The sequence below is a fragment of the Meriones unguiculatus genome, chromosome 7 (genome assembly GCF_030254825.1).
Source record: "Meriones unguiculatus strain TT.TT164.6M chromosome 7, Bangor_MerUng_6.1, whole genome shotgun sequence".
NCBI lineage: Eukaryota > Metazoa > Chordata > Mammalia > Rodentia > Muridae > Meriones > Meriones unguiculatus.
Window position 1 is genome coordinate 48560574 of NC_083355.1, and position 13978 is coordinate 48574551.

Consider the following 13978-nt stretch of genomic DNA (forward strand, 5'->3'; position numbering starts at 1 on the left):
AACCCATTTGTGTATGTATTGTGACATACTTGTATTCTTTGAGCTATTAAAATGTAGCTTCTATTTTTACATATAAATGTTTATATAAATGTATATATATATATATATATATATATATATATATATATATATCCTAAAGAATAAATCAGTGCTGGTACACCATACAGCTGAGATGCATAGCAGAAGTCATATTAGATACTGATATTTATGACTCTAGGACCTTGTTCTCTGAACTCTGCCTTAAAATGTCCCTTCTCCTCTCCTCTGGGTATTTGTTTATAGTGCTCCCTCTGTTGGGAATCATGAAAAGCCTTTTTTTTTTTTTCTGATTACTATCTTACTTTAACCTTAAGCCTCTATTTTTCTATGATTCCTTCACTTTTTATTTCTATTAGCACTAATTTTAGTTTACGAGTTTTGCTCTCGCAGACATAACCATGAAAAAAGCTGGTGAATCAAACTACTTTATGCTTGTATAAATATTTCCAGAGAGCAGATTGACAAACACAAATTAGAGAGTTGGTGATTTTCCTTATCTTTACTGGAACAATTTTTATTAAAAATAATCTATTTTTTAAGGATTAGATAGATTACAAAATGCTTTCTGTATTCTTTTTTTTACATTATTTTTTCTTCTTTGAGAATTTTATATGTTAACTGTATTTATATCATTTGCATACATTTCTCCATCTCCTATAACTCTTCTGATAGCCTCCCTCTCAAATTTATGATCTCGTCTTCTTTAATTACTATTGTTAAAAAAATGTTGACTCTATAAAGTAACAAATATATAATTGTTAACAATAAATGCAAATTCCCATGCTTCTGTTTATTTTTACAAAAGAATTTATCCTCATTGATCAACATACTAGTTGGATAATGGATAGGTGTATAAGTATATAATTTCAGATGATAAGGAAAGCAGAATATTCCAAAAATATTGATTTTTCCAAAATGGTATTATTGTAAATTCTTCATCTCATAATCTTGTGTCAGAGCTCTTTAAATTTTATTTTAATTTATTTATTTCTATTTTCTCTACATATTTTCCATATAAATTATGACTTTTGGCTTTTGTGTATTTTTGAGATTTTTTAATTAAAAATTTTTAATTAATTTTTTATTAAATATAGTTTATTCATTTTGTACCCCAACTGTAGACCCCTCCCTCATCTCCTCCCAACTCCACTCTTCCTTGCTCTTCCCATGTCCCTCCCACAGTCTACTGATAGAGGAGGTCCTCCTCCCTTCCATCTGACTCTAGTCTATCAAGTCTCATCAGGACTAGCTTCACTGTCTTCTACTGAGGCCTGGTAAGGCTGCACCCCCCTCAGGGGGAGGTGATCAAAGAGCAGGGAACTGAGTTCCTATCAGAGACAGTCCTTGTTCCCATCACTAGGGAATCAACTTGGAGACTGAACTGCCATGGGTTACACATGCACAGGGGTTTTAGATTATCTCAATGAACGGCCTTTGGTTGGAGTATCAGTCTCAAAAAAGACCCCCGGGCCCAGAATTTTTTTCTCTCCTTGTGGAGTTCCTGTCCCTTCCAGGTCTTTCTATCTCCCCCTTCTTTCATAAGATTCCCTGCACTCTGCACAAAGTTAGGCTCTGAGTCTCAGCCTCTGCTTTGATACCCTCCTGGGTAGAGTCTTTCAGAGGTCTGATGCTCTTTGGGTGGATGACACCTAAATGAACATCGGTACAAAGTCCCAATTTATTTCTAATATCAGAGATCAGACCTCTACTCTTGCCTGATGCATCTAAAACAAAAAGGGGGAACTGTAGAGTATTTCTCTACCATTCAATATTCCTTTATTGAGAATTCTGTTTAGTTCTGTACCCCATTTTTCAACTGGATTACTTAATTTGTTGCTGTTTAACTTCTTGAGTTATTGATATATTTGGGATATTAGCCCTCTGTCAGATATAGGGTTGGTGAAGATCCTATCCAATATGTAGGCTGTCATTTTGCTCTGATGATAGTGTCATTTTCCTTACAGAAGCTTTTCAGCTTCGTGAGGTCCACTTATTGATTGTTGATCTTAGAGCCTGTGCTGTTGGTGTTCTGTTCAGGATGTTGTCTCCTGCAACAATGAGTTTATTCTCCACTTTTTCTTCTAACAGGGTTAGTGTGTCTGTTTTTATATTGAAGCCTTTGATCCACTTGGACTTTAGTTTTGTACAGGGTGATAGGTATGGATCTATTTGCATTTTTCTACATGTAGATATCCAGCTAGACCAGCACCATTTGTTATCTTTTTTTTTTAATTGAAATCAGGGATTTATTTATTTATTTATTTATTTATTTTTCTCAATGCAGTTTATTCAAGAACCTTGAACAATCTTCTGACCCTGGGGAAAGCCAGCCCACAGCTTAAATAGCCTCTGGGTAGCCAACCCCAGCATGCCACGTGGGCAATGCAGATAGGTCCACATACACGGAAGCAAGCCAGATCCTCAGCCTTAGCCAAATATGGAGTTGTTCGTGACAGAGAGCACTCACCATCGGGAAGGTGGAAGGCAGAAACCAGCTCCATCTTTAAGGCACAGCATTACGCAGCTCTCTACAGTTCCCCCTTTTTGTTTTAGACGCATCAGGCAAGAGTAGAGGTCTGATCTCTGATATTAGAAATAAATTGGGACTTTGTACTGATGTTCATTTAGGTGTCATCAACCCAAAGAGCATCAGACCCGTCTGATACCTTTTTCTCAGAGGCAAGACCTGGGGCATCAACCAGCATGCAATCAGACATGCTCTTTTCTGGGTAGAAAGCAGCTGTCCCTGAGTGCAGTGCTTAGCCTCACATCCTGAGCATAACATTTCAGCTTTTTATGGTAGCCAACCATGCTTGGGGAGACTGTCCTGCTTCAGTGGCTGTAAAGGCCTGAATGATCATGGCTACATTACGTTGTTGTGAGACTCTAATCTTGCATATACACCACAGGCAAACCAAGGAGACCAACACCAGAAGGCCTGCTAACGCTCCCATGCCCGCCCATTCCTTCAGATGATTCATGGCTGCAGCAATCCATGATTATAATCCTGTGGCTAGTCCTGCATCCACTCTGGTAGAATTTGCCGTAACAATGGCCACTCTCAGCTGCTCTATCATAGTATCGAATTCTCCAGTCCAATTACCTAAAATATAGCTAGACAATTGTTTAGACAGATTTGCAGCATGGGAAAAATTCTCATATTGTATGCTAGTGACACAAAGTCCAGCATACTTTCATTGACAGCCAAGTTGAGCGATTTGCCATAGGGAATCAATTTGCTCCTGCACGAGGTCAACCCTCTGAATGAACACCATCAAGCCTTCTTTTTGTTGAGCATTAATTCCTTTTTGTACATCTAAAGCATGAGCTACATTGGCTAAAAGATTATTTAGGGTCTGAGCAGTCTGCACAGTATGACTCCTGGCTAATGCCGCGGTGGTAGCTCCAACAGCCACCAATGAGATGGCAGTAACAATGGCGGCTGTAATTCCAAGATCCCTTTTCTGTCTGAAGAGAGTCATAGCGTGAGGGGCATCAACGGGCACAGGTACCCAGCGAGGCATGCGAGTAACCAGAGCATACGTCTTTTTTCCATTGTTTGGTTTTGGCATCTTTGTCAAAATTCAGGTGTCCATAATGCGTAGATTTATTTCTGGATCTTCTATTTGATTCCATTGATTCACCAGCAGGTTTCTATGCCAGTACTATGCAGTTTTTACTACTATTGCTCTATAGCTTGAGATCAGGGATAGAGATCAGGGAGACTTTTAGCTGTGCACACAAATGTGCCTCTGTGTCTATATATTTTTCTTGTACCTATTCCCGAGCTCTTTTTTTTATCTGTTTGATTGTTTTGTCCTATTCTGATTTTTCTATTTTTGTTTTATCTTACATTTTATATTATTATCCCATAAATGCCTACTCTTTTCCTAAGGACAGACAGAAGGGGGTGGACCCTGATTGGAGGAGTGGAGGGGAGCAATGGGAAGAAGTAAAGGAGAGAAAACCATAATTAGAGTACATTGTATTTCAAAAAGAATAAAACAATTTTGGCCTATTTTCTTAAATATAAAGCCACAGTATTTCTAGAGATCCTATTTCTTTTTATTTATTTATGTGTTTTTTTACTTATTTATTATTATTTATAACTCATACAGCTTGTATTGCTGCTGTAGCCACCCCCCCTTGACTCCTTCTAGTACCACCCATCTTCCCTCTTCTCCCCAATGCTCTTCCCCGAGTCCACTGATAGGGGAGGACCTTCCCCTTCTATCTGACCCTAGACTATCAGGTCTCATTAGGGCTGGCTGTATCATGTTTCTCCATGGACTTGGAAGGCTGCATCCCCATGGAGGAGGCAATCAAAGACCCAGCCACTGAGTTCATGTCAGAGACAGCCTCTGATCCTCTTATTAGGGAACTCACTTGGAAACTGAGCAGCCTATGGGCTTCATCTCGCAGATGGTTTAGGTCCTTTGTATGCATGGCCCTTAGTAGGAATATCAGTCTCTGCAGGCCCTCCTGGGCCCAGGTTTTTTTTAATTTATTTTAGTTTTGGTTTTTTAATATTAGTTACAGTTTATTAGCTCTGTATTCCAGCTGTATCCCGCTTTCTCATTCCCTCCCAATCTCATCCTCTCTCCCTCATTGTCTCCCTGTCCCTTTCCAAGTCCACTGATAGAGGAGAACCTCCTCCCCTCTCATCTGACTCTGGTTTATCAGGTATCTTCAGGACTGGCTGCAAAGTCCTCCTCTGTGGCCTAACTGGGCTGCTCCTTCCTTGGGGGGAGTGGGGGCAAAGAGCCTGACATTGTGTTCATGTCAGAAATAGTCCCTGTTCCACTTACTAAGATATCCACTTGGATACTGAGCTACCATGGGCTGCATCCAAGCAAAGGTTCTAGGTTATATCCATACATGGTCCTTAAATGGAGAAACAGTTTCATAAAAGAACCCTGTGCCCAGATGTATTTGGTACTTGTGGAACTCCTGTCCTCTCAGGTAATATTAACTCCCCTTTCTTTCATATGATTCCCTGCATTCTGCCGAAGGTTTGTCTATGAGTCTTAGTTTCTGCTTTGATACACTGCTAGGTAGAGTCTTTCAGAGGTGCTTTGTGGTAGGCTCCTGTCCTGTTACTTGTATTCTCCTACATCCAATGTCCATCCCATTTGTCTTTCTAAGTGAGGATTGATAATCTTACGCTGGGCCCTCTTTCTTGTTTATCTTCTTTAGGTGTATAGATTTCAGTATGTTTATCCTATCTATATAAGTGAATATATACCATGTGTGTCTTTCTGCTTCTGGGATACCTCACTCAGGATGATTGTTTCTAGGTCCCACCATTTGCCTGCAAATTTCATGATTTCCTTGCTTTTAATTGCTGAGTAGTATTCCATTGTGTAAAAGTACCACAGTTTCTGTATCATTCCTCAACTGAGGGACATCTGGGTTGTTTCCAGTTTCTGGCTATTACAAATAAAGCTGCTACAAACATGGCTGAACAAATGTCTGAGAATGGTTTGTGATATTGCATTTGGAACAATTATTCTAAAGATGTGATTGATCCTCAATTCAAATTTTGTGATGGGGTGTTGTATATGTGTGTGTGTGTGTATGTGTATGTCTGCATGCATGCTCTTAATGTAAGGGACTATCTCTGCTTTATTCTGATTGTTTAGCCTGAAATCAACCATTGGCGGGTCCATAGGACTGAGTTCAAAAAGTTTAGGCAGAAATAATGAATCACTTTTTGAATTTTAAATGATCTGGGTGAGAGTTTGTAGTAGATAGTGGTGAGAGTTCTGGTTGACAGTGTTCTATAATGACAGTGTTCATTACTAACACTGTTTCTCAGGGCTAAAAGGAAGTGTTAATATTTCCTATTCAGTGTTTGTGAGGAACTACACAGAAGCCTTTTAGGTAGATGGGGCATTTTGAAGAGGTAAGGGTGATGTCTTCAGTGATTAGGAAGGGATAGTTTCCTCTTGTTAAAAGGGTAACAAGAAATGCCTGGGAAGAAAACATCTTTGAGAGGTTTCAATTCATCCACAAGAGAAAGCAGAATATATACCCATCAACATCTGCCAAGTCCTCAGTCAATGAGTCAGTTTATAAATCATCAGCTCTAACAGGGCTTTCGTACCTTCTACATAAATATCCCTCACGTATGTGTTACATTTCCACAAAGTAAGTGGTCTGGTAAGTCAGAGACGGAACAGGTGGATAAGTCTCGGCCCGCCTAAGACAGGACGACCTCGCCCGGAGGAGGCCGATCCAATGACGGGTAAGGGTCCAGCACTGCCCTTCTAACAGGCTCAGACCCTGTTTGTGCCCCTCATACTATGGTCAATCTAAATAGCCTTGTCAAAACCAATGGCCTATGAGTGACAACTCTTGACCTACTCTGGGGAACGCTCGCCTCTCTGGTGACGGTTTGCTCCTTTGGATCCAAAATTTTACTCTTAAACAAAAATAATTGGCTGCCAAAATGAGCCCTTCTTTGGGACACCATTAGCGGGTCACAGTAACCTCCCTATCCCTGTTCTTGTATACAAAGAAGGGGGAGATGTTGGAGACAAGCCCCGAGAAACTTCCGACCTTTTCTCACTCCCCCCACCCTGCTGCACCTGGTTGCTTGACAGTTACAGAAAGGTGCTAACTGTGCCTTGACTTCCTATAATAACTGCAAAGTGTTCCAGGCCCCGGGCCAAGAAGATTCTGTAACTTCCACCCTGCCCCTTCCTGAAGTTGAGCGACTCTAAAGTGGGACTTTCCAACCTGCCCCTCCCTGAGTAAAAGGGATTCTGCACTGAGCTCCTCCCTCGCCCCGCCCCTATCTAAGGTTGGCCTTAAAAGCCTACTTCGGTTCAATAAAATCTGACTCTTGACAAGTGAAAAAAAAAAAGAAATTATCTGTCTTTCTTATTTTCTTATCCTAGCCCTTAGCTGAAGATGTTGAGTAACTTTTAACACTTTGAAAATATCAAGGTTTGGACACTCTGTTTTTAATGTTTGTATGTATTTTGTCACATAAGAATTACACAACAATTATTGAGTAACTATGTTTTAATACATATACTTTGTGTAATGATATGGCCAGGGAAAGGGGCATATTCATCACCTCAAATACCTATGACTTGTGCTAATACCACTTCTAATCTTTTCTACTAGCTATGTTGAAATATTTGGTTGAAGCATTCCAAGGTTATGGTGTTATGCTGTATGAGAATAGAAATGGAAGACAGATGGTTAATTGGCTTTTATTAGTTTCCATTCACATTCACATTATTGTGAAAAATGTCATGACTTGAAAGCAGAATGGTTTATTTTGTCTCTCCATTTAAGGATATGGTCCAGGAGAGTTGTGATTATAGGAGTCTGTGACATCTAATCACATTTCATTTACAGCCAGGAAACAGAGCATGAGAAACAAAATCTTCCTCCTTTTTATTTAGTCTGAGAGACCCCAGGCGATGGAATTGTGTTATCCAGAGTGAAGGTGAGTCTTCCCACACAAATCAGCATAAGCTAGATCATCCCCCACAGGCATCACAGATGCATATCTTCTAGGTGACTCCAGATCTTTGCTCATTGACAATTGACATCGCACCTGGCACTCATGTCTTTGAACTGAGCATATATGGTTACAATAAAGGCCTTTGATATCAGGGGAATTTGGAACTCAGTGTTACCTAACAGTGAGAAGACTCTTTACAAAACTTTGTGAGTTTGCACTTTAAGAGTATTGAACAGGCCTTATTTAAAAAAAATATTTTTATTTTTATTAATTACAGTTTATTCACTTTGTATCCCCCCTGTACCTCCCTTCCTCCTCACCTCCCAATCCCACCCTCTCTCTTGCCTACCCATGTCCCTCTTTCAGTCTACTGATAAGGGAGGTCCTCTTTTTCTTCCCTCTGATCCTAGTCAATTAGGTCTCATTAGGAATGGCTGCATTGTCTTCTTCTGTGGCCTGATAAGGATGCTCCCCACTCAGGGGGAGGTGATCAAAGAATAGGCCAAGCAGTTCCTGTCAGGGACAGTCCCTGTCCCCATTACTATGGAACACACTGGGATACTGAACTGCCATAGACTATCTCTGTGCAGGGGTTCCAGGCCATCTCCATGAGTGGTCTTTGGCTGGAGTATCAGTCTCAGAAAAGACCCCTGTGCACAGACTTTTTGGATCTGTTGCTCTCCTTGTGGAGCTCATGTCCTCTCCAGGTCTTGCTGTCAGCCTACCACAGAGGGCCTCTGAAAGGCTCTATCCTGCAGGGTATTGAGGCAGATGCTGAGACTCATAGCCAAACTTTGGGCAGAGCGCAGGGAATCTTATGAAACAGGCCTTTTTTTTTTTTTCTATATGAAGTTTGAAGGAACAGCACAAGATAAGAAATAAATGTTTATGTTTCTGACTTAATTCCTTAAGAAGTAATTACATTTACAAATCTTCATGTGTATTGAAAACAAAATCCAAGCATAAAATAATGAAATTATGGACATTCATCTGGAAAGAATATAGACAAATTTGACATCTGTGAATAGGAGACTAGAAACTTTGAGAAATATTGTTTTGGAATATCTATGCTTATTCTGTTATCACTTGTTCCTAGTGAAATTAGTAGAAAAATCTGTGTGGTCATAACCCAGTGATAAAATGGGAAATACTCATATCAACACAGCACAGTGCCTTTTCATCAGCCTTTATCATAATTTTTTTGCTGTTGTTGTCATCAGGAAATAACCATAGGGCCTTCTGAATGTTAACTAGTGGTTATGTTTTATTGTGAGATAAAGAGGGCAAAATGAGCATGAACTATAATATTATTGATTAGATCATATTAAAAGTGAAAGTGTATCACTTAAAACACTCATATACCTAAAGATCAATGAGGATAAACTATAGGTATGATTTTCATTCCTGGAAACATTGATTCTCAATTTTCATGTACTATTTAAATCCAGCAAATAGATCCTCCTCCCTGTCTTTATTTCTGGTACTTATGAAGTACTAAGAAGTTAACCAACCCCAGGTTAACAATTTATTCAAATACAGAGAATTAATTATTTCTCCAAATATTCACAAAGCTAAAACAAACAATAAGGATGATAATGTTCTTTCTCTCTGCTCAGAGAGAATTAGTATTTCTATGCATCTTCCTACCCTCTCCCTCCGTGTCTTTACCTCACCCTATTATAAGTGGTCTTCTTTTTTGATCTGCATATTCAAGTTGTGTGAAATTCAACTCCCTGCCCTACTTCTCCAATGGCAATGTGAGAGAACTTCAGTGAAATCCAAGTGAAAGGTTTCTTCTATTATTACCACAGGAGAGTCACAATCTTTTCAGCTAAGGTCTGGGTTTTGAGTACACTTTCTTTTTTTTTTTTTAATCTGATTATACTCTCCTTTTTTAATTTTTTTATTTAACTTTTATTAATTACACTTTATTCATTTTGTATCCCCCATAAGCCCCTCCCTCCTCCCCTCCTGATCCCACCCTCCCTCACCTTTCTGCATGCATGCCCCTCCCCAAGTCCACTGATAGGGGAGGTCCTCCTCTCCTTCTTTCTGATCTTAGTCTATCAGTTCTCATCAGAAGTGGCTGCATTGTCATCTTCTGTGGCCTGGTAAGGCTGCTCCCCCATCAGGGGAAGGTGATCAAAGAGCAGGCCAATCAGATTATGTCAGAGGCAGTCCCTCTTCCCATTATTATGTAACCCACTTGGACACTAAACTGCCATGGGCTACATCTGTGCAGGGGTTCTAGGTTATCTCCATGAATAGTCCTCGGTTGGAGTATGAGTCTCTGGGAAGTTCCCTGTGTTCAAATTTTCTTGTTCTGTTGCTTTCCTTGTGGAGTTCCTGTCCTCTCCAGCTCTTGCTATTTCCCACTTCTTACCTAAAATTCCATTCACTCTGCCCAACAGTTGGCCATCAGGCTCAGCATCTGCTTTGAAAGCCTGCAGAGCAGAGGCTTTCAAGGCCCTCTGTGGCAGGTTCCTAGGTTGATTCCTGTTTTCTTCTTCTGGCTTTCAGAGGCCCTCTGCACTTTCAATTTTCTGTTGTAATTCAATTGTTTATTACTGCAAACCCCCATGGGAGTCGAGAAGGTACATACATTATGATTTCTTTTCTTATTATCATTTATTCAACTTGTGTCCTGGCTGTGGCACCCTCTCTCATCTCCTAATCCCACCCCCCTTCTTTTTCTCCCCCATGGTCCTCCCCTAGTCCACCTATAGAGGAGGTCCTCCTCCCCTTCTATTTGACCCTAGCCTATCAAGTCTCATCAGGACTGGTTGCATTGCCTCTCTCTGTGGCCTGGCAATTCTGAACTCCCCCAGAGGGAGGTGATCAGAGAGCCTGTCACTGAGTTCATGCCAGAGAAAATCCCTGCTCTACTTACTAGGGACCCCACTTGGATAATGAGTCTATGGGCTACATCTGAGCTGGGGTTTTAGGTCTTTTCCATGCATTGTCCTTGGTTGGGGTATCAGTCTCTGCAGGGCTCCGGGGTCTCAGTTTTGTTTGTTTGTTGTTTGTTTGTTTTTGTATTTTTTGATCTACTTTTGGAGCTCCTGTTTCTTCCAGGTCTTTATATCTCCACCTTCCTTCATAAAATTTCATGCCCTCTACCCAAAGTTTGGCTATGACTTTCAGACTGTTTCCATACCTTGATCAGTAGAGTCTTTCAGAGGCCCTCTGTGGTAGGCTCCTGTTCTGTTCTATCTCTTCTACTTCCAATGTCTGTCACATTTGTCCTTCTGAATGAGGATTGAGCATATTCCCTAGTGTCTTTCTTACTGTTTAATGTCTTTAGGAGTATGGATTTTAATTTATTTATTCTATGTTATATGGCTACTATCCACTTATAAGTGAGTATATAACATGGGTGTCTTTCAGCTTCTGGGTTACTTCATGCAGGATGGTCTTTTCTAGTTCCCACCATTTGCCTGCAAATTTCTTGATTTCCTTGTTTTTAATAGCTGGGTAAAATGTATCACAATTTTTGTAACGATTCTTCCTTTGAGGGACATCTAGGTTTCCAGTTTCTGGCTCTTACAAATAGAGCTGCTAAGAATATAGTTGAGCAAATGTCCTTGTTGCATAGTTGAGCATACTTTGGATATATGCCTAAGAGTGGTATAGCTAGACCTTGAGATACCACTACTCCTAATTTTCTGAAAAAGCACCAGATTGATTTCCAAAGTAGTTGTACAAGTTTACATTCCCACCAGCAATGGAGTAGGGTTCCTCTTTTTCAACATCCTCTCCAGCAGGTGTTGTCACTTGGGTTTTGATCTTAACCATTCTAATGAGTGTAAGGTGAAATCTCAGGGTTATTTTGATTTGCATCTCCTTGATGGCTAAGGACATTGAACATTTCCTTAAGTGTTTCTCTGCCATTCGGTATTCCTCCATTGAGAATTCTCTGTTTAGCTCTCTACCCTATTTTTAAATTGTATTACTTTTTTTGTTGGTACATAATTTCTTAAGTTCTTTATATATTCTGGATATTAGCCCTCTGTCAGATATAGGTGTTCCAATCTGTAGGCTGTCATTTTTTTCAGCGAGGGTCTTGGCTTTGAGTATACATGCAAGTTTTTGTTGTAATTCAATTGCTTATTACTGCAAACCCCCATGGAGACAAGAAGGTACACATATTATGATTTTTAAAATCATGCCTTCTAATCATTAGCTTAGCAAAATAATATTTTTGTTCTGTATGTTTTCTGATAGATTCTGTTTATGAACATATTCAAAATAAACTAGAATAAAATATTTAATAACACTTTGCATACATACGTTCACATTAATACTATATGTAGTTATCAATTATTTATTTCTCTACATGTACATGTACACAATTAATTATTAAATTTCTATCCATGTATATAGGTTGAATTAGATTATAACTTTAAAATTTTTATTGCATATATTTATGTACTTATATTTATGTATCTGTTCAGAACATGACACATGAGAAGAGGCTAGAAAGGCTAGAAAACAACTTTCATGAGTTTATTTTCTCCTTTAACCATGTGGGTTCCAGGGACTGAACTCAAATCATCAGGCTTGATGACATGTACATTTACCCACTAATCTATCTCACTGCCTCCAGATTATCATTTATGCACACATATGCAATACAAATATTTTAATTATTTACTGTCAGAAACACTTTATTTTTCAGTTCATGTATGAAAATTAACCTCTTAAGGAGCTATACTTCAGAATCCTCATCTATTATCTATCAACTGAAATCATACTTTACCACACCATAATTTTTTCATGACATTTTTTACTTCTGCATTCCTCAGAGTATAGATAAGAGGGTTGAGCAAAGGTGTCCCAATTGTATAAAATACAGCTACCATCTTGTCTATTGGAAAAGTGGTTGGTGGTCGTGTGTATATAAATATACAGGGACCAAAAAATATGATCACCACAATGAAATGAGTAGTGCATGTTGACAGGGCCTTTCGTCTTCCTTTTGCACTGTGGTTTCTCAGAGAGTATAAGAAGATGATATAGGAAATAAGCAGAAGTATGAAACTTAACATGCATATGGCACCACTATTAAACACAACTAGCAAATTTATCACATAGGTATCCATGCAGGCAAGTTTTAGCAAGGGCTGCAAATCACAGAAATAGTGATCAATCACATTTGGGCCACAGAATGGTAATCTTAAAGCCAAGAAAATTTGTGCTGAAGAGTGGATCCAAGATCCTACCCAGGCAAGAATCACTAGCACGCTGCAGATATGCTGGATCATTATATTTGTATATCTTAGAGGCTTACAGATTGCAACATAACGGTCAAAGGCCATGAGGATGAGCACAAAAATCTCCATGCACCCAAAAATGTGAACTGCAAAGACCTGAGTCATACATTCATTATAGGTAATAATTTTTTTTCTGAGAGAAAATATCCATAATCAGTCTAGGGGTTGTAGTTGTTGTAAACAAGCATCAGCAAAAGACTAATAGGAGAAGAAAAAGTAGATGGGACCCTGAAGAGTCTGACTTAACTTAATGGTCACCACAATAAGAAAGTTCCCTATTAGAGTCAGAGGTAAAGTGTCAAGAACAGTCCAAATAGTGCCTTCTGTTCTTCTGGATCCTGTGTCAACCCAAAGAGAACGAATCCAGTCATGCTATTGTTATGCACCATATCAGTGGTTGTAGTAGGTGGCTGACAAATGTTTAACCTCCAAAGAAAAAAAAAAAAACAATGGCATAGTGGGATCAGTGTTTAGACCTTTAAGTTTTGTGGCACTACTCCATTCTTTTAGTCTTACTTGATTTTGTCATGAAACCCCTGAAGAATCTTTTCAATTTTCAACATAGATACCTATGTCTCAATGAGACTTACTCTGAAGATTACTGGACTGGATCAAAATTTCTGAAATTTAAGGAATGAAAAATATGAATGCTGTTCAAGTATTTTGATCCTGTTGATATTCCAAAGTGTAGAATTTGAAAAAGTGATTTAGTGATTTGGAAATTTAGGAGATAATATTTGAGTTTGTTGGACGCGTTGGGAATATATGAGCGCAGAGAGTTAACCATTCTTAGTGCTTTGAAGAAATGAGTATTTTATCCATGCAAACATGTCTACACACATACATATGCACATACATACATACATACACTTACATAATACATACATATATACATAGAGATCCCATTGCCCAATCTTTCCTTGTGCTCCATAATATGAAAGGCACTATTTAATGCGATGAACTACTAAGATTCGTGATTCCATTAAAACAAAAATCTCAACTCAGTTTACTCAGCTTTGTTTTTATTAGTCCTGTCTCCTTTAGCTCCTGAATAATTTATCCTATGAAAAAATTTAATCCATTTCTACAGTCCCCTCTGGGCCCAGGTTTGTTGTTGTTGTTGTTGTTTCTTGTTTTTCTTTTTTTTTTTTTTTTTGTTTTTGGCCTGTGTGGCTCCTGTCCCCTC

The 13978-nt window shown here is 39.1% G+C and overlaps 1 pseudogene; it reads right to left on the reverse strand.

The window, feature by feature from the left end:
- Positions 1-12267: 12267 nt before the first annotated feature.
- On the reverse strand, positions 12268-13181 carry LOC110544516 (olfactory receptor 4C11-like; annotated as a pseudogene).
- Positions 13182-13978: the final 797 nt, after the last annotated feature.